The 20691-nt window shown below is 55.9% G+C and overlaps 1 pseudogene; it reads left to right on the forward strand.

Annotated features, from left to right (window-relative positions):
- The first annotated feature begins 406 nt into the window (after nt 1–406).
- Nucleotides 407–19062, forward strand: LOC127030974 (von Willebrand factor A domain-containing protein 5A-like; annotated as a pseudogene).
- The last annotated feature ends 1629 nt before the right edge of the window (nt 19063–20691 follow it).

Consider the following 20691-nt stretch of genomic DNA (forward strand, 5'->3'; position numbering starts at 1 on the left):
TGGGCCCAGGTTCTCCTGCCTGTGCTGGCATGTGGTCACTGCTGCCAGAGACCCTAATTTTGTTTGTCTGGCCCAGCTGAGAGCCCTGAGGATGGGTTGTATCCACCACCATACTCTCCTGCATTTCTCCATCCATCCCCCGGTTCCCAGCTGTACCCGGTCCCGGCCTGTTCCTCCCTGCTGGGGCTAGCGCCATGTGCAGGGAGGGGGGACTTGAGAGGAGCCGTCACTCTGATCTCTGAGCGAGTCTCCTGAAAGCCTGTGGGACTCCCTGCCACAGGACATGCTAAGCAGGGGCTGGGATCTCAGAACCATTGCTGGGGGGGGGCACCCTCTGTCAGTTTCCATGGGAACCCCGTATCTCACCCACCCTTTCTCCGCACAGATCCCTGACCTCGGATTTGAGATGACGAGCTGCGGCCTCCTGACCGGTTCCAAGAAGCTAGGTGAGTCAGGGCTGTGGGGATGGTGCTGGAAGGGAGAGGGTGGCCCCATGGGGGCCTTTGGGGGGGTCTGTGGCTGACGTAGCCCTTCCCCCGACACCCATGGAGATCACAGGGCCCGTGGCTGACATCCCCCCCCAGCACCCATCGGGGCCCCCTGGCTGATGACCCTGTTCCCCCCAGTGCCCCTGCGCAGTGGCTCGGTGATGGTGCTGATCTGAGGCTTCGTGGCGGACATGGGCTGTGAGCTGCTCTACAGGAACGAGGAGCCTGGGCCCGTGGAGGCCGTGTTCGTGTTCCCCGTGGACGCCGAGGCGGCCGTCTACGCCTTCCAGGCCCACCTGGGGGGCACCTGCATCCAGGCCCAGCTCCGAGAGAAGAAACTGGTACCGGGGGCAAGGGTCCCATGGGAGAGAGATGGTGCCAGGGGGCAGGGCTGGGGGGATCTTGGGGTGACTCCATCTCTCCTGGCAGGTGCAGGAGCTGTACAGGGACGCGCTGGCTGGGGAGTAGGGCAAGGGACTGTCAGGGGCAGGGGGGTCTCAGGGTGACCTGTCTCTCCTGGCAGGTGCAGGAGCTGTACAGGGACGCACTGGCTGGGGAGTAGGGCAAGGGACTGTCAGGGGCAGGGGGGTCTCAGGGTGACCTGTCTCTCCTGGCAGGTGCAGGAGCTGTACAGGGAGGCGCTGGCTGGGGAGTAGGGCAAGGGACTGTCAGGGGCAGGGAGGTCTCAGGGTGACCTGTCTCTCCTGGCAGGTGCAGGAGCTGAATGGAAACATGCTGGCCGTGGGGGCAGGGGTGGGATGTTGAGGGTCTGGGGGGATCTCAGGGTGATCCTGTCTCTCCGTCAGGCATGGGAGCTGTATGGGGACACACTGGCTAAGGGGCTGTCGGGGGCAGGGGGATCTCGGGGTGACCCTGTCTCTCCGGCAGGCACAGGAGCTGTACGGGGATGCGCTGGCCGGGGGGCAGAGCTCCTTCTTGCTGCAGCAGGAGGGGGCAGGGGGTGACGTTTTCAGCTGCTCCCTGGGGAACTTGCCCCTGGGGAGGAAGTGGTGCTGACCCTGCGCTACGTCTGCACTGGAACCCAACGGGGCTGCCCGCTACATGCTGCCAGCCATGCTGCACCCCCGCTACACACCCCACAGTGAGCCCCAGAGATCCCCCTGTGCCCCCCATGCACCCCACAGTTAGACCCATGGCCACTTCATAGATCCTGCTGCACCCCCAGGGTACAATCTGACTTGCTGAATCTCTGTTCCCCTCCTTAATCCTCCAGCCCAGGGAGTCTTTTACACGGCTTTGCTGTGTGAATACCAGGCCCCTCCAGGCTCTGCTCACACACAGCCACACACAGCTGAGTTGCATGAAGCTCTCCTAGCCCCACCGGAACCACACACAGGGCAACATTTGCAAATTCTCCAGCCCCAGCGTCGCACCCCAGAGACTGTCCAGCTCGAGTTCATTGATGAGTTCGTCAGGCCATCCGAGGGTAACGATCCTGCACCAGCCCTGCTGGGCTCAGACACTTTCCCCAAACACTCCAGTCCAACCCGCTGGTTTAGATTAAACACTAAAGCGAGTTTAGTAGCTAGAGAAGGAAGGGTTGTAAGTGATCCCAAGTTATGGGGCATGAAGCTCAGAACTGGTTACATCAAAAATAAAAGGCAAACGCGCACTCTGCATCCTGACCATTACCAGGCTAAGGAAAGTTTGAAGCAGGCAGCTTTTCTCACCCTACAGAATGCTGCAGGCAGTTCCCAGTTCTGGGTGCACAGGCTGGACTTCCTTCCCAGCGTGGGATCAATCTTCCCAGTTCAGTCTGTCAAGCTTTCAGGAAAGAAGGAGCAGGGATGGGAGGAGAGGTGCCCAGGGGCCAGTTTTCCTCCTTTTTATATCCTGACACATCTTACTGGAAAAGTCCTGGCTGGGTGATGTGGCTGGGCAGCTCCAGGGCATACCTGACCGAGCAATTGTCCTTCAGGTGAACTGTAAATCACTCGTTTACAGCTCCCCACTGGCGAATGGCTGGAGATGGTTGCATAGCACCTGGCTGGGTGTTGGTCACCCAGCCGCTGAGGTGCTTGTCTGTGGACATTTCTCAGATTTACAACATGGTGCAGCTGCAAACATAGAACAGACTCTCATATCACTATATATGCACCTTTTACCAGGACGGTAATATTCAGCAGACCATGATTTTTCAAATGATACCTCACAAGGCAGACTTTGTTTCAGATTTACTGTCATCTTGTAAAAGTGGTGACCATTCTCATATAGACTGTCATGGCTTCCCTCTTAAAAAACCTGTTGGCGTGTCAGTCACCCCAAGGCAGGGTGCACTAAGGCCTGGCTGAGTTTTGACAGCATAATTCCCAAGTGTTTTTCTGATCTTACAAAACTTTGCATAAGCCTATGTGGTTATCCCATTTAACACTTTGGGGACCAGTCTCGCAATCTCAGGCATTAGCGCATGTCTTTCCTGGTGTGTTGGAAAACACCATTTTCTGTTCTTGCAGCATGGATATCACTTCTGTCACTTCAACTGGTGTTATCTCCAGGTGGATATTTACTTACATTCTGGAAATGTCATGGGATAATAAATTGTCATGGGATAAAAGGGAAGGTCCTTTCATGGATTGAGAACTGGTTAAAAGACAGGGAACAAAGGGTAGGAATTAATGGTAAATTCTCAGAATGAAGAGGAGTAACTAGTGGTGTTTCCCAAGGGTCAGTCCTAGGACGAATCCTATTCAGCTTATTCATAAATGATCTGGAGAAAGGGGTAAACAGTGAGGTGGCGAAGTTTGCAGATGATACTAAACTGCTCAAGATAGTTAAGACCAAAGCAGACTGTGAAGAACTTCAAAAAGATCTCACAAGATTAAGTGATTGGGCAACAAAATGGCAAATGAAATTTAATGTGGAGAAATGTAAAGTAATGCACATTGGAAAAAATAACCCCCAACTATACATACAATATAATGGGGGCTAATTTAGCTACAACGAATCAGGAAAAAGATCTTGGAGTCATCGTGGATAGTTCTCTGAAGATGTCCACGCAGTGTGCAGAGGTGGCAGAAAAGCAAACAGGATGTTAGGAATCATTAAAAAGGGGATAGAGAATAAGACTGAGAATATATTATTGCCCTTATATAAATCCATGGTACACCCACATCTCAAATACTGTGTACAGATGTGGTCTCCTCACCTCAAAAAAGATACTCTAACACTAGAAAAGGTTCAGAAAAGGGCAATTAAAATGATTAGGGGTTTGGAGAGGGTCCCATATGAGGAAGGATTAAAGAGGCTAGGTCTCTTCAGCTTGGAAAAGAGGAGACTAAGGGGGGATATGATACAGGTATATAAAATCATGAGTGATGTTGAGAAAGTGGATAAGGAAAAGTTATTTACTTATTCCCATAATACAAGAACTAGGAGTCACCAAATGAAATTAATGGGCAACAGGTTTAAAACAAATAAAAGGAAGTTCTTCTTCACACAGCACACAGACAACTTGTAGAACTCCTTACCTGAGGAGGTTGTGAAGGCTAGGACTATAACAGTGTTTAAAAGAAAACTGGATAAATTCATGGTGGTGAAGTCCATAAATGGCTATTAGCCAGGATGGGTAAGGAATGGTGTCCCTAGCCTCTGTTCATCAGAGGATGGAGATGGATGGCAGGAGATCACTTGATCATTACCTGTTAGGTTCACTCCCTCTGGGGCACCTGGCATTGGCCACTGTCAGTAGACAGGATATTGGGCTGGATGGACCTTTGGTCTGACCCGATACAGCCGTTCTTATGTTCTTATGGAAAGTATTACCTTGGCATTTAGCCATCCCATCAATGAGGTGGTGTGCCTCAGTTTCCTTTTCTACACAGCAGATCATGTTTGCCATGGCTCCTCCACAGTGATGAGTTTTAAGTCTGCTCGCATGCATTATCTGTGAAACAGCATTACCCTGAGATTTCTTGAAATAATCTGTGGTCTTGTTTACCACGTCCATCATTTCCAAGCATTGTGCCTATTGTAGCTTTTAACGGGGTTAAACATTAACACTAAGTTTCTCCTTGTAAAAGGGCATTTGAACTTATCGCACCTTTTTTGTATGTAGTCTGTTCCTGAGGTGGGTTTGGGTCATACCCATTGTATCATTTAACTCTTTAACCAAACCTTTGCCTTCAATTAGTTACTGGCTCTTTCTTCACCTTAGGGTTGCCTTCGGTATCCGTTAATAATCCAGCCCTGTCTCTGGGGCTGGGGTGTCTCAGGGGTTGGTGAAGCAGAGAGGCAGGGGGCTCCCCCACATGGGCAGGCCCCCTCTGGAGCTGTGTCCCAAAGCCATGGCGATGCCTCTGTAAGAAGGCTACCCTCCGCCTTGGGGTTACTGTGTTCCCTCGCCTTCAGGGCTGACCTTCCTGAGCCCCCTTTTCTGTAACTAGCAGTATTCTCTCAGCTGCTTTCTTGGTGCCACCCATCAAGAGAGAAACCACCCCCACCCCGTCAGCCAGGCCGTTGCATCTTCACTGACCCCTTTCCCACAAGCCGAGTTTACATCCTGTCTTAAAGAGAGACCATCACTTTCCAGAAGTACGTCCAGACTGGTCACCTGGAGAATACAACCAGCCATCTACTTGAGGGTCTGGAGTGGGAGCCTGTCTGTCACCACCACTCCATGTCCCCAAGGAGCTGGCTGTGAGACTGCTTTCCTCAGCTGCACGATCCACCCTCTGATTCTGCTGCTGGAGTGGACAGGAGCTGAGTCTGTATTTCCCCTCGTCCCTCCCAGGCAACCAGCGTGAGGACAGTCACGTGCTAACAACGCTACTTCCCCACAAGGCTGGCCAGGCACAGCCAGCAGCTTACAGGGGCTGCCCATTTTCTACAGAAATCCACTCTCCGTGTTCCTTTCTTGGGACCTCCTCTAAGGTCCCTTTCCTGGTGCCCTCTAGAGCGAGATTTATGGTTTGCTCAGCTGCAGAACTCTGCCAGTCACCACCTGGAAGAGTGTCCTCTGTTATGGGCGCTCCCTCCCGCTCCCTGGGATCAGAGGGCATGTTGCCTTCTGCTGTGGTACAGACAGGACCGACACTAGAGTTTTTCGCGCCCTAGGCACACGGCCATTTCGCCACCCCATGCGCCGCTCCCGCGGCTCCGGTGGAGCTGCTGCAGCCATTTCTGCGGAGAGTCCGTTGGTCCGTGGCTCCAGTGGAGCTGCCACAGCTGTGCCTGCGGGAGGTCCACCGGAGCTGCACGGGACTAGCGGACCGTCCGCAGGCATGACTGCGGCAGGTCCACCGGAGCCACGGACCAACGGACCCTCCGCAGGCACGACTGCAGCAGGTCCACTGGAGCCGCCTGCCGCCCTCCCCCCCCCCAGCAAAATGCAACCCCCCGAAAATCCTGGCGCCCTAGGCGATTGCCTAGTTCGCCTCAATGGAAGCGCCGGCCCTGGGTACAGAAGCTGGTCTCAACCCCTCCCATGTCTGGAAGCACGCTGCTCCCCCTGCTGCTGCAGAGCAGAGAGCCTGCTGGTAGCAATCTCTGGGGCTTTCCCATTTCCCTCTGGGGTTCCAGCACAGGATTCCTTCCTGCGGCGGCAGCTTGCCACACCAACAATCTCAGCTGTGCAGAAAAAAACATTCCCCACAAGCATGTCGACAGGGATATCGTCCACTGTTCCCACCTTCAATTCACTTTCTGAGCCATCAGATTCTGTGTGCACCTTGGCTAAAGGCCCAGGAGTCTTGGCTCCATCCTCCTACTGGTAAAAGCTCTCCCATTTGACCTGGCAACATGTCACCTTCTTGCATGACTCTGTTAATCCACAGTAATCTGTGCACCTGTATCTTCTCATCCCAGGTGTTCCCTGTTACTAATTCAAAGTCTTAATACATCACCTGTCTGGTTCCGCAGAGCCAAATCCCACAAAACCACTGTGGTATGCTTCAGGTGCTTCTGAGGTTTCTGTGCTGAGCACAGCGGTACTAACATGGGCTTGCTGTCCCTTCACGCAGAGCAATGGTTTCTCATGTGGTCAATGGAATTACAGTGGCAGGTTGTCATGGTATAATTCCCTACTCTGAACCTTAGCGTTCAAAAGATGGGGTACCAGCATGAATTCCTCTAAGCTCAATTACCAGCTTAGAACCTGTAGCGCTACCACCAACCAGGAATTCCAGTGCCTGGTACACTCTGGTCCCCCCAAAACCTTGCCTGGGGACCCCCAAGACCCAGACCCTCTGGATCTTAACACAAGGAAAGTAAACCCTTTCCCTCACCGTTGCCTTTCCCAGGCTTCCCCTCCCTGGGTTACCCTGGAAGATTACTGTGATTCAAACTCCTTGAATCTTAAAACAGAGGGGAAAATCCACCTTCCCCCCTCCTTCTCTCTTCCCCTCCCAGATTCTCCCTGAGAGAGATGGTAATCCTAACACAGAGAGAAATTAGCCTATCTCTCCCCCTTCCCTCCTTTCTCCCGACCAATTCCCTGGTGAATCCAGACCCAGTCCCCTGGGGTCTCACCAGAATAAAAAAACAATCAGGTTCTTAAACAAGAAAAGCTTTTAATTAAAGAAAGAAAAACAGTAAAAATGATCTTTGTAAATTTAAGATGGAATATGTTACAGGGTCTTTCAGCTATAGACACTGGGAATACCCTCCCAGCCTAAGTATACGTAACTCTTCTGCCCCTCTGAGTTGGCAGCAACAAGGGCCGGGTTCAGTATCCAGGGGTTCCGTTTCAATAACACAATGCATAACCGACTCGAGCCCCTACCCAGTGACCTGGGACCCTTACATACCACACCCCCCTGGGCGCCTCTAGGAGGCAATACTTCCCCTCTCGCAAGCACAGAGTCTGAGTGTAGAAAAATCTTTTTAATAAGGAAGGAATCAATGTGGCATCCCATTGGAGAAACACCACAAACAGGGTTATAACACAAATCATAAACAAAAACCCACTTCCAAGTACGTTTGGCAATGTCCTTTTCCCCTTAGGGTCTTAAGTCCAATCACCCCAAAGTCCAACAACCCAAAAGTCTCTGGTCAATGCCACCTCAGAGTTCGAGAGTTTATCTGTAGAGGTCCCTTCCCCCAGCCTGGGTAGAAAGGGGTACCTTATCTGGTCCGGGGCCAACTGCCCTGCCTCTCCGTGGGTTCTGCTTCCGCCTTCTCCACGAACTGTTCCGCTTTACCAGCCGCTCCACTCTGCTCCTCCAGCCGTCCTCACAAACTGCTCCGCTCCACCAGCTGCTCTGCTCCATGAGCTGCTCCAGTTCTCCCTGCAAACTGCTCAGCTCCGCTCGCTCTGTGGGCCGCTCCACCCGTCCCACAGCTACTCCGCTCTGCCAGCCGCTCTGCTCCACCAGCTGTCCCGTGATCCGCTCCAGCCGTCCCCACAAACTGCTCCACTCCGCCAGCTGCTCTGTTCCACAGTATAGCTTCAGGCTCCCCCACTAGTCAGCACAGTACTCAGTGCTCTCAGCTCAGTAATTTCAGCTCTTTAGTGATTTCAACTCTTAGTGATCTCAGCTCTTAGTAGGGGAGCCCCAGTGCTAGTGCACCATTAGCCCAAAGTGAGTTCAGCTCAGTAACCTGTATCTAGATTCTTTAGGGAATAAAAAAATCAACTCTGACATTCCACAGTGGAGAGAGGAGGGGATGGAACTGGTGCTTCTGGCTCCACCAGGCACACATACCTGTCCCCAGCCTCTCTCTCCATTCACTGGGTTTTGGAACCCATGTCCCTTGTCTAGCAAGTACCACCCAACTGAGGTTGAGTCATTTCTGTCACAAAGCAGTCCCACAGCTCGGCAGCCTGGGATGGGGTAGGCATGCCTATGCAAATACACTCTCTGAAATTCTTTCCACCAGATGTCAGGGTAGAGTTCATCCTGACTCTGCTTACATATACAAGTACAAATTAAAATCCTTTCAGCAAAATACAAATTTGAACTCCTTCCAGCCAAATACACATTTGCAAATAAAGAAAACAAACATAAGCTTAGCTCGCCTTATCTATCTAGTACTTACTATTCTGATCTTATAAGAGCCTGTATCGGAGAGATTGGAGAGAAACCTGGTTGCACGTCTGGTCCCGCTGAGAACCCAGAGAGAACAACAACCAAAAACTAACAGCACACACAAAGCCTTCCCTCCCTCAAGATTTGAAAGTATCCCGTCCCCTGATTGGTCCTCTGGTCAGGTGACAGCCAGGCTCACTGAACTTAACCCTTTACAGGCAAAAGAGACATGAAGTACTTCTGTTCTATTAACCCTTGACTATCTGTTTATAACACAGGTGCTCCTCTGTTTTTACAGGAGGTTTGGGATGGAGATGAGACAAATGGTTTCAGGGGAGGTGCGTGCCCAGCTTCCCAGTCACCATCCTTTTTTCCAGAGATAGAATGGAATCCCTCCTTCGCCCCAGGTTTAAACCCCAGGTTCTATGACTTGTTAGACATCTGAACTTGTGCAAAGATGTCATCCAAAATGGACAGTTCTGTCACAGACTCCTCCCACAGAGACTGCTTCGCATCATTATCCCAGAGACTCTGGAAACATGCTTGGCCAATCAGATCTAGCAATTGTCCGAAATCTGCACCACCTTCACTCATTTCCTTCTCAGGTCATTCACCCTGTAAACATACTCCCCATGACTCGCACCAGCATTCCTTTGACGACCTCTACATTTTGTCCTACACACCTCAGGAGTAAATTGAAACTCTTTCCAAACAGTGTCCATGAACAGAGACTATGCCAAAGCATCCAGAAATGGCATTGCATTGGGTACAGCCTGAGCTTTACCAGGCAGTTCTGCACGCAGTGTGAGGATTCACTTACCCGCTGGAATCCCATGGGCATTGCCCAGCTTTTCAGCAGTGGTGAAATATTCCCCCATACAGTCAGTATCAATATATACAGGCCCATAGCTGGTCCCCATCCAAAACATTTGGAGTTAAAGGGAGCTGCTGGTGACGCTGGGATTTCCTTCTGTTTGTCTAATGTTTCCAGCAGGTGTTTTCGCTCTTTCTCCTCGGCCTCTTTGCCTCTCAGCTCCAAAACTCGCTGATGTGCTGCTATTTCCGTGGCCACAGTTACTTCTTTCTCCTTCTACACGGGCTGGTGAGCCTCGACCTTCAGTTCTGAGGTTCGCTGGGATTCTTTCTCCTTTCCTGCTACCTGCTGTTTGCACAGCACTAAACTTGCAACTGCATCAGGTTCACGCATTTTTCTACCTTTCTGTGTCTATTTCCCTTTCCCGAAATAAGCAAATCGAAAACAACAAAACTGGAACTTGGTTTTCACACTTGAACCCACTTAAAATCATCACACAGGTACTCAAAGTGCAAACGTCACTCAGAGCAACAAGTTGTGCATATAACCCTGCTCTCACTGTGCCACTGTGACATCCTTGGCTTGCTGAATCGCTGTTCCCCCTTAATCCTCCAGCCCAGGGAGTCTTTTACACGGCTTTGCTGTGTGAATACCAGGCCCCTCCAGGCTCTGCTCACACACAGCCACACACAGCTGAGTTGCATGAAGCTCTCCCAGCCCCACTGGAACCACACACAGGGCAACATTTGCAAATTCTCCAGCCCCAGCGTCGCACCCTAGAGACTGTCCAGCTCGAGTTCATTGATGAGTTCGTCAGGCCATCCGAGGGTAACGATCCTGCACCAGCCCTGCTGGGCTCAGACACTTTCCCCAAACACTCCAGTCCAACCCGCTGGTTTAGATCAAACACTAAAGCGAATTTATTAGCTAGAGAAGGAAGGGTTGTAAGTGATCCCAAGTTATGGGGCAGGAAGGTCAGAACTGGTAACATCTGATATAAAAGGTAAACGCGCACTCTGCATCCTGACCGTTACCAGGCTAAGGAAAGTTTGAAGCAGGCAGCTTTTCTCGCCCTACAGTAGCGGTTCTCAAACGTTTGTACTGGTGACCCCTTTCACACAGCAAGCCTCTGGGTGCAATCCCCTGCATAAATTAAAAACACTTTTTTATATATTTAACACCATTATACATGCTGGAGGTAAAGTAGGGTTTGAGGTGGAGGCTGACAGCTCGCAACATCCTTTGTAATAACCTCGTGACCCTCCGGGGGGTCCTGCCCCCCAGTTTGAGAACAGCTGCCCTACAGGATGCTGCAGGCAGTTCCCAGTTCTGAGTGCACAGGCTGCACGTCCTTCCCAGCCTGGGACCAAGCTCCCCAGTTCAAAGTCTGCTAAGTGTTCACGTTGCCTTCAGGAAGGGGGGGAGAGGTGCCTGGGGGCCGGTTTCCCCCCTTTTTATACCCTGACCCTCCTTACTGGAAAAGTCCTGGCTGGGTGGTGTGGCTGGGCAGCTCCAGGGCACACATGAGCTGCCAACTGTCCTTCGGATGAATTGTAAATCTCTTCTTTCCAGCTCCCCAGCTGGCGAATGTAGCTTCCTGTATACCTAGCACCCCATAACCCTGCTATGCACCCCCCAGTGAAACACAGAGCCCTGCACAGCTCCTTGCCTCCCCTAGTCCCCCACACTCCCAGCTACATGCCCACAGTGAGCCCCGTAGCCCCCCCATCCTTGCTTTACCCTACATGGTGAGACCCATGATGCCCAGAACCCTCACTATGCACCCCATGGTGAGTGACCCCACAGCCTGTAACCCATGAGATACCATAGCCCCTGCTACATACCCCCCAGGGAAAGACCCACATGGATCCTCATAGCCCCTTAACACCACATAGGTCACTGCTATGTGCCCCACAGTTAATGCCCCCCCGACCATGCAATCCCTACCCCAGGGGTATGACCCCCCGGGCCCTCCCCCAATATCCCATGTCCCCCCATGCTCAACAATATCCCACTGTCCCGGCCCTCACCCCATGTCTCTCTGCAGGATGGGACAGGGAGGACTTCACCCAGGGGTCCCACGAGTCCCCCAGGGGGAGCTGCCCTATACCCTGAACCTGAGCGCCACACTGCAGTTGCCTCACGGCATCAACCACGTGCTCTCCAACTGCCCCCTCACTCCCCTGAGCTACATGGCTGGGAACCGGACCAGCGCCCAGGTAAGGGCTCACCCGGACACCTGGGTCCTGGCCATCCCCACTGGGAGGGGCAGTGGGGGGGCAGCTCTGAGTGAGGGAGTGATGGGGGTCTCTGGCCTGAGGGGTGGGGGACTGGGTTGTGGGGGATTTGGGGCAAGGCCTCAGGGGGGGCAAGTCCCAGGGTACCATCTGGGCATGGGTCCTGTGGGGGCCTACACAGAGGTGGGAGCTCTGGGGTGAGCCAGAGTGGGTCCCAGAAGTCCCGGAATGGGGGGAGGGACGAGTGACACAAATAGATCCAGGGAATCCCCGAGTTCTCTGGGGAAAATCTCGAGGGGCTGTGACCAGCCCATGGGGGTGAAATCCTGGGCATTCATGCGCCCTTGTTCCCTTCACTATCTGGGATTTTCCCTCTCCTTGATTTTCAGTGGAATAAAATGGGGGCAGGGGGGAATTTCACCCTCAAACTGGAAAGATTTAGGGCCCTCCCCCAAATTTCAGAAATTTGCAATGTTTTCCCCAGGTGTTTTTCCCTCTCTCCCTCCCACCTAACGGGGAGTCCAGCCCCAGTTCCCAGGGGTGGTGCAGCCCACGTTCCTGGGTTGCCCCCCCTCTCCGGCTCCATGGTGGGGCACTGAGCCGGGCACGAGAGCCAGTGGAACCCTGCCCCCAGGAGCTGAAGAGAGGGGACTGTGTGTGGCCCCCCTGGTGTCGCTGGCCCAGCCCCCCCGCCCCCTCCCCACTGTGGGACCGGGACGTGGAGCTGCTGGTGTATTACGCAGAGCCACATTAACCCAGTGTGGTGCTGGAGGCTGGGCTGCCCAGAGCAGAGCCAGGTGGGGGAGGGGTGTCCCGCACCCTGCTTCCCTTGGGTGGGGAGGGCTGTGAGGTGGGGATTAGGGGTGGCCATTGAAGGAGCTGGGGATAGAGTGTGTGAAGGGGATTGGGGACAGGATCAGGGCGTGGGCTCTGTGGTGTGGGGAGCAAGGGCTGGGGTTGGAGGGTGGGGTGCCTGGGAGGAGCCAGGCAGTGGGGTGCCCTGCAGATCTGGGGGGCATGGGGAAGAACATGGGATGGAAGGGCAGGCACTGGAGGGCTGGAGATTGGGGAGGTGAGGGATCTAGGGGAAAGAGCTGTGGCAGAAATGTATTTTCTGCAGGAAAAAAATTCTGCGGGACATGAGTTCTATGCATGCGCAGTGGGGCACAATTCCATCAGGAGTAAGCCTGGCAGGAGATTGTGCTAGATGGGCTGGTGGGGCAGATCCGGTGTGGGGGAGCAGCCCAGGCTGGCTGGGCCCATGGAGCAGAGCGGGGCTGGGGGAGGAAGGGGGCGTGACTCCATCCATCTCTGTCTGTCCCCAGGAGACCCTGGTCCTGCTGTTGAAGAGTTTGCCCCTGGTTGTTATTTCAACATCTACGTCTTTGGATCTCCTTCTACCTGTGAGTCAAAGGGGCAGGGCAGGGAGGGGGCGGGTTGGGTTAGGGGGCAGGACTGGTTGGGGTCAAGGTGTCTATGGGCTGGGGGCAGGGCTGGCTGGGATTGTGGTGTCCCTGGGTTGGGGGCAGGGCTAGCAGGCGGTGTGGGTAGCTGGGGTCAAGGTTTCCCTGGCTCCAGCTGTCCTGACCCCTCAGCGCCCCTCGCAGGCAGGGCGTAGGATACACCATAGCTGAGTCCCTGCAGTGCATCCAGCAGCCCCAGGCCGACCTGGGGGGCACCGAGATCTTGGCACTGCTACAAGCCATTTACCGCAGCCCCTGCCAGGAGAGGCACCTGCGCCAGGTACTGGGAGCAGCATCAGGGCGTCCCAGGGGCTTGGAGAAGGGCTGGGGGAACCAAGGGAGGTTGTGGGGGGGCCTCTCAGAAGGAAATGGGGCCAGTGAGGATAAACTCAGAGACTTTCAGGCCAGAAAGAACCATCCTGATCATCTCATCTGGCCCCAGCCCCTTGCCCTCTCATGATAGCCCCTGCCCCCACCCCAGTCAACCCCAACCCCTCACCCCTCTGTGACAGCTCCAGCCCCTGAGGCTGAGTCACTGATGCCCCCAAATGCTGAGTTACAGACATCAGGTAACAGCGCCCCCCTAGTTACTCCAGTTCAAACCAGCAAGTGCCCCAGCTGCCGAGGGGGATGAACCCCCTGGGAAGGATTCTCTGCCCCTCGGCTCTCTGAAGGAGGCTGTTCCTGAACTTCCTAGGGGAGAGATCCTCAGAGAAGGGCAGGGGGCTTTGGGGGCAGTTGACAGGGGGCAATGAGGGGCACTGGGAGAGGAGTTGGGAGGCAGTTGATGGGGGCTTTTGGGTGGCTCAGAGGACTGGGGCCAACCAGGGGCTGGTGTCCCTGGGGGTGTGAGCAGGGCGTGGCAGGCAGAAGCTGGGAGGGTACCTCTGTGTAGAGCAGGGGGGCAGCGCTGGGTGCTATGCTCAGCTCTTGGGGGGTGTCCTGCAGCCGAGGGTCAGGGCGGGAATGTGGGGGCATCAGGAGGGTCCAAGAAAGGTGCCCACAGCTGTCAGGCAGGTTAGTGTCCCCAGGGGCTGGTGAAAAGGTGACACGTGAGGGTTGGGGATCACAGTTAGAGACAGGGAGAAGTTTGGGGTCCCTGTCTGTCAGCCCCCGCAGGAGAGATGTCTGGGAGGGGGCTGGGGGGTTTATGGGGCTGGGGGTCTCTGAGAGTGGGGTGTCACAGAGTTCCCGGGCGATGCTCTGGAACTGCTCCCCACCAAGCCAGTCAGGACTTTGGGGAGCCTCCTCTCCCTTGGAGCAGACTTGTTCAGGGCAAGAAGCTCACACGTCTTCACCTCCTGGGTCTCTCCTTGGAGCATTCAGCATCCTCTGCCCCTCCGTGCACTTCCCACAGCGAGCCCACCCAGGTGGGGTCCTGGGGAAGCCACAGGGTTCAGCGCCCCCACTTTGCAGTCAGATGTGACTCTCAGCCAGCCAGTAACACAGAGGTTTATTCGATGACAGGAACAGGATCTAAAACAGAGCTTGTAGATACAGCGAACCGGACCCCTCGGCCGGGTCCATTCTGGGGGCAGTGAGCCAGACCCCCACGTCTGCCCTCAGCCAGCTCCAGACTAACCACCCCCTCCAGCTCCTCCTCTCTGCTCAGCTCCTTTCCCGGGCCAGGAGGTCACCTGATCTCTTTGTCTCCACCTTCAGCTGGCACCTTTGCAGAGGAGGGGCCCAGGCCATCAGTTGCTAGGAGACAGAATGCCAGGAATTTAGGTGCACTGGCCCTTTGCTCTGCCAGATACTTAAGAACTGCCATGGGGACACTGAGGCACCAACACAGTATTCATAGAAAACATTAAGAACATTCCTAGTTCATCACATGGGGTCAGTGGGTCAGGGTCTCTGGGGGCTGCCCCCATTCCCAGCAGGAGTGAGTTTCTCCAGGGAAATTTGGGGTCCCCAGCTCTGACAGCGTCTCTCCCCCCCCAGCTCTTTGTGTTCACAGACGGGGAGGTGGGGAACACCCAGGACATCATTGCCGAGGTGCAGCATCACCGGGGGGGCCACAGGTAATGGGGGCACCTGCCCCCCCCAGCCCTGCCCCCCAACCCTGATCTCCAGCCTCTCTGCAGTGGGGACCCCTGCCCCATCATCTCCCCAGCTCTGCTTTCCTGCCCTGCCACCCCATTTCCCTCAGCTCTACTGGCCCCTCTCCAACTGCGCTGCTCCCACCCCAGCACTGGCTGAGCCCCCCAGTCTGCCCTTCTCCCTCCTGTCTCTGCCCCCCTGCAGGTGCTTCTTCTTCAGCATCGGGGAAGGGGCCTCCACGGCTCTGGTCAAAGGCATCGCCTGGGCAGCAGGGGGCAGTGCCGAGTTCATCACGGGCCAGGACCGCATGCAGCCCAAGGTGAGAACCCAGGAATCCAGTCTCCTCCGGCTCTAACCCACCAGACCCCACTCCCCTTCCAGAGCTGGGAGAGAACCCAGGAGTCCTGCCTCCCAGCCCCTCTGCCCGCTCTAACCCACGAGTCCCAACTGTCCTTCCAGACCGGGGATAGGACGCTGGTGTCCTGGCTCCACCCTGGGTGTGCTCGTCTCTCCCCCAGGCACTGCAGTCTCTGAAGCGGGCCCTGCAGCCGGCCGTGACCAGGATCTCGCTGTGCTGGGATCTGCCCCTCGGGATGGAGGCGGCACTGCTGGGCCGGGGCCCTGAGGTGATCTTCCCTGGGCAGCGGTGCCTCATCTACGCGCAGCTCCGCGGGCAGCCCCAGGTGAGAGAGCAACCTCCTCCCCCCCCCACACACACACACGGTACGCCCCCAGGGCTTGGGATCAGTGACTGAGCCAGGAACCCCCCACCCCCTCCTGGACGATAACTCTAACCCTAACAATGGCCATTGAGCTGGGGACTCTGTGCTACCCAGCCCCATTGATCTAATGGGGATCGTTAACTCTGACCCCTAACAAGGGCTATTGGGCTGGAGTTCTCTGTGCTACCCAATCCCATTGATCTCACATGGGGATGTTAACTCTTGCCCCAATGATGGTCATTCAGCTGACTAGGAAGCCCAACAACTGGTGCTAATCAGGCGTATTTACCCCCTTCGTTCTGTAACCTAATCCCTGGGCATTTTCTCCCCCCTCGCACTGCCCTTCTGACCCCCTTTCTGTGCCGCAGCCCCCAGACACTGCCATGAGGGGCGTCACCCTGCAGTACTGCATCCAGGACCAGACCTACAAGGAGATGCTACAGTTCCCCCTGCAACCACAGGATGGAGACAGGTGACAGCAACGCTCCCCTGGCTCCCCAGGCAGCTGGCTCCTGCCCCTCCCCCCACAATTCCCACCTCCAAGAGGACAGAGATAGGAGGGGACCTGCCACAGGCCACAGAGGCAAGTGGGAGTCCTGGCTCCCAATCCCCTTGCTGTGACCACTAGACCCCACTCCCCTCCTATAGCCAGAGATAGAACCCAGGAGTCCTGGCTCCCAACCCCCCCACCACACACTATCCCACTAGCCCTGCTCCCCACTGTGCAGCTGGAACCCAGGCGTCTGGGGCTCACCCATGACTCTCTGTCCCCTGTGCAGGCTGTCCATTCACCAGCTGGCAACCGAGACTCAAGAGGGTGGGGGAACCTGGCACCAGGGAGGACAGGGAATTCTAGCACAGGGGGATCCCAGTGTGAGAGGAGGGCCTAGAATTGGGGCAGGGGGGAATCTGCCCCAGCTCCCATGGGGTTGTGCTGCCCCCCCCCCAGTCCTGCCCTCATCTTTGGGGTGCGGCACCCATCCCTGCATCCCCTGGGGCTGGAGGGAGGGTCCTGGCTGGGGGGAAGCTGTGAGGGAGGGGCTGGATCTGGGGAGTCACAGCCTAGGTGGGGGAGAGATTGGAGCTGGGGGGATCCTGGCTCAGAGGGAGCTGAGAGGAGGATGGGGCTGGGTGCGGGGAGGGGGTCCAAGCTGGAGGGCAGGGAAGAGGGGCCCCACTGGTGCGTTGGTTCTGGGTGCTGGGGGGAGGGGTTCTTCCCTCCCTTAGCTTGCCTCTGTCTGTCTCCGTGTCCGTCCGTCTGCTCCCCAGGCTTCAAGGCTGCAGCTAGCATGCAGCATGTGCAGTGTCTCTCCCTGGCGTCACGTGGATCCCACCAGGCCATGGCCAGATGCACTCCCTGTGCATTCAGCTGCCCAATGCAAGTGCCCCCCCTCGAGGCCAGGGACCACACCAAGGACCGCCTTGCGATGAAGCTGTTCCAGGTGGAACATATGGGACTTGCCCCCATGAGCGCCCCCCCAAGTGCTCCCCAAGCCCAGAACCATCCACCTCCCCCGCCCACCCAGAGCTGAGCCAAGGGAGCCCACAGTGAAAGGGCAACCGCAGAGAGTCCTGGGAACATGCATCATCAGATGCCGCAGCCCGCCAGGTGAGTGGGGCAGGGGCTGGGAGTCAGGGAGCCAGGTGGGGGCCAAACGCCAGGATGACGCTTCCTCGGGTCCGAGACAGACGTGCCCTGACGGTCTCGGAGCTGGGCAAGTGTTTAACGGCCACATCCCAACTGAAGGAACTTCCTGGGCAAAACACTGGTGTGACACTGGGGGAGGGGGAATCCGCAGCTGGGATTTTTAAGTGTCGAGATGCAAATGATCTTGCAACACAATGAAAAAAAAAAAACAAGGAAACTCCCAGACAATAAACTCTATGAAGCTGGAATCTGGGGTGTGAGTTTGTATCTATGAGCTAAAGTTTGTGGTGGGCAGACTGGGTGGATGGGAGGGAAATCAACCTGGACAGGTTCTGTACCCATAACCCTGTGCAAGAGCCATCTCCCTAGAGCGGGCACCGGAAGAGTCTCCCCTGCTGAGGCTGGTGTCTCTGCAGAATGCTGACGGCTCGTGGGACCTGGACCCCCGGCTGGCTGCCACGCTGGGGTTGAGACTGACACCAGGGGGAGGATACCCAGTCTGAGTGCAGGAGGCAGAGGAGAGGGGAGAGATGGAGGACAGGTGCCATGAGTTGGGCCTGTTCTCTGCTCCCAGATGAGACTGTGCGTGACCCAGGCGGAGGGGGCGGGTCTGAGGGCGACTGGCTCAAATGACCTCTGAATCTGGAGTCCAGTGGGGAAGACAGGCCCACAGCCGGGAGCTAGGCACCCCTTGCAGGGAATCGGAGCATTGGATTGAGGGGGCCCAGGGCTGGGGGGGCAGACATTGGGGGCCCAGGCTGGGCCCCCTCTGAGGCTGTCTCCATACCCCTGAGCATGGCACTGGGCATCTGGGTAGGGGGTCCATGGTGCTAGGGCAGGGGGGCTGGTAACCCTCTGATTCTGGGGAGGGGGTGGGAGCACTGGATTGGGGGGAACCCAGGGTAAGGGCATGGGGGCAGTGCTGGGGGAGCAGGGGAATCCCCTGGGCAGGGGATGGAGGGAACATGGGAGGGCAGGAGAGTCCCCAGGGCAGGAGGATGAGGGCAGCACTGGTGGGGACAGGGATCCCCAGGCCAGGTGCTGTCTCAGGCTGCCTCTCCTCCTGTCCCCCCATCCCGCCCCACAGGACTTGCCCCCCGGCATCTGGCCACGGTGCTGGCCGTGGTCTGGCTGCACGGCTGGGCCACGGGGCAGCGCGACGAGTGGGAGTTGCTGGAAGTCAAGGCTGTGGGCTGGGTGTGGGGCCGAGCAGGTGCAGCAGGGTCCGGGGCAGGGCCCAAGGTCTCGACTGGAGAGACCTTGCCTCATGGGAACCCCACAGCCCAGCCCCCCCGAGACCCCTTGCCCCACAGCCCAGCCCTCCCCCAAGACCCCTTGCCCCAAGGGCTAACAGCCCCAACCCTGCCTCACAGGGCCCCCATCCCTGAGAGCCCTGCCTCCCAGGTTCTACAGCCCAGCCCCAGCCTGGCCCCCCAGTCCCATGACAGTCTCCCAGCTCCCTGCTCACTGTCCCAATCTCGGCTCCCTCCCAGGGACCCCATTCTGTGAGCTCTCTGCCCTTTGCCCCAACCCTCCCTGTTCCCCAGGCTGGTGTCTCCCCCCTGACCCCCCTCTTGTTTCAGGCCTCGGCTGAGTGAGTGCCTGGAAGCTGCCAGTGCCCTGCTGGGCTTCAACATTGGCCCTGCCGTCTTCGAGCTCTGAGCTCCCCCTGCCCCGGGATCCCTGTACCCACCCCCCAAGCTACCTTGGGACTCTGACCTGGAGCTTGGAGGCCAGCAGGGGGCACTGGGGGCAGCCCCACCTAGCCGGTCTCCTCCTAGCCTGGAGCTAACCCCCAGCTGGGATCCCACCGCTGACTCCAATTCGGATGCATCTGCTTCCTGCTAGCTGAACAGGACTAAGCTCCACGCCACACTGGCTGTAGACTTTATTTCTATTTAGCAGAGAGTTAGTGATGTTATCTTACCCATGGTGGGCTTGCCTCTGGTGGCCACAGTTTGAAGCTCAACAGAGGGAAAGACTCCTCCGCTACTTGGTTCAGACTTAGAGCCTCTACGTACCTCGCAGTCACTTTTTCACAGCATGACCCATCAGCACATCTTTCTCATGATCTTCTGCCATAGAGTCGCTCTTTGGTCACTTACTTATTTCAAGCATCTCTTATGCCTAGGGCGTCTTATGGCTAAGCTGGCATCTCACAGCTGTTGTGATAAATAAAGGGTGGGGGGGTAGCTCCCTTTGATGGACACTCAGCCAGCCAGTTAGCTGGAAAATCCCTCTTACTTGCTTTACTGTCAAAGGTTAAAAAGTCTCCCAGGTAAAGAAAAAAAAATGGGCACTTGACCAAAAGAGCCAATGGGAAGGTAGAACTTCCTAAAATTGGGAAAGAAACTTTCCCTTTGTCTGTTATTCTCCCTGGACTGGAGGGTCAGAGCAGCCATACGCTACACAGCTAAGCCAGGTATGATCATAAATCATCAGATCATGCCTAGAACTACTGATCTCAACTCCAAATGTGTAGATAGATCAGAATGCTCAGCTAGACGTGATCAGGTTATTTCTTATTGACTCTGTGCAGGGGCAGCTCCAGGCCCCAGCACATCAAGCGCGTGCTTGGGGCGGCAAGCCGCGGGGGGCACTCTGCCGGCACTGCGGGGGCGGCAGGCAGGGTGCCTTCGGCGGCTTGCCTGCAGGAGGTCCGCTGGTCCCGCGGCTTCGGTGGACCTCTCACAGGCATAGCTGGGGGAGGTCCGCCGAAGCCACAGGACCAGCGGACCTCCCGCAGGCAAGCCGCCGAACGCAGCCTGCCTGCCATGCTTGGGGCAGTGAAACGCCTAGAGCCGCCTCTGCCTCTGTGTGAACCTCGCGTGCTTTTGTTTTGCTTGTAACCTTTAAGCTGAACCCCCAAGAAAGAGATTTTGGGTGCATGATTTTTGGAATTGCTCTTTTAAAATCTAGCAAAAGCCTAAGTCCCAGATGTATTTTCTTTCTTTTTGTTTTTAATAAAATTTACCTTTTTTAAGAACAGGACTTGGATTTTTGGTATCCTAAGAGGTTTGTTTGATTAGCTGGTAGCCACAGCTAATTTCCTTTGTTTCCTTCTCAGCTCTTCCCCAGAGTGTGGGGGTGCGTGTGAAAGGGCTTGAGGGTACCCCCCCAGAGAGGAATTTCCAAGTGCTCCTTCCTGGACTCAAAGGGTTGTGGGTTTTTTTTGTTTTTGTGTTTTTTTTGCACTTGCATGGTGGCAGCATCTACCAAGCCAAGGTCAGAGAGAAGCTGTAACCTTGGGAGTTTAATACCAGCCTGGAGTGGCCAGGATTAATTTTTAGA

The sequence above is a fragment of the Gopherus flavomarginatus genome, chromosome 11, assembly GCF_025201925.1.
Source record: "Gopherus flavomarginatus isolate rGopFla2 chromosome 11, rGopFla2.mat.asm, whole genome shotgun sequence".
Lineage (NCBI taxonomy): Eukaryota > Metazoa > Chordata > Testudines > Testudinidae > Gopherus > Gopherus flavomarginatus.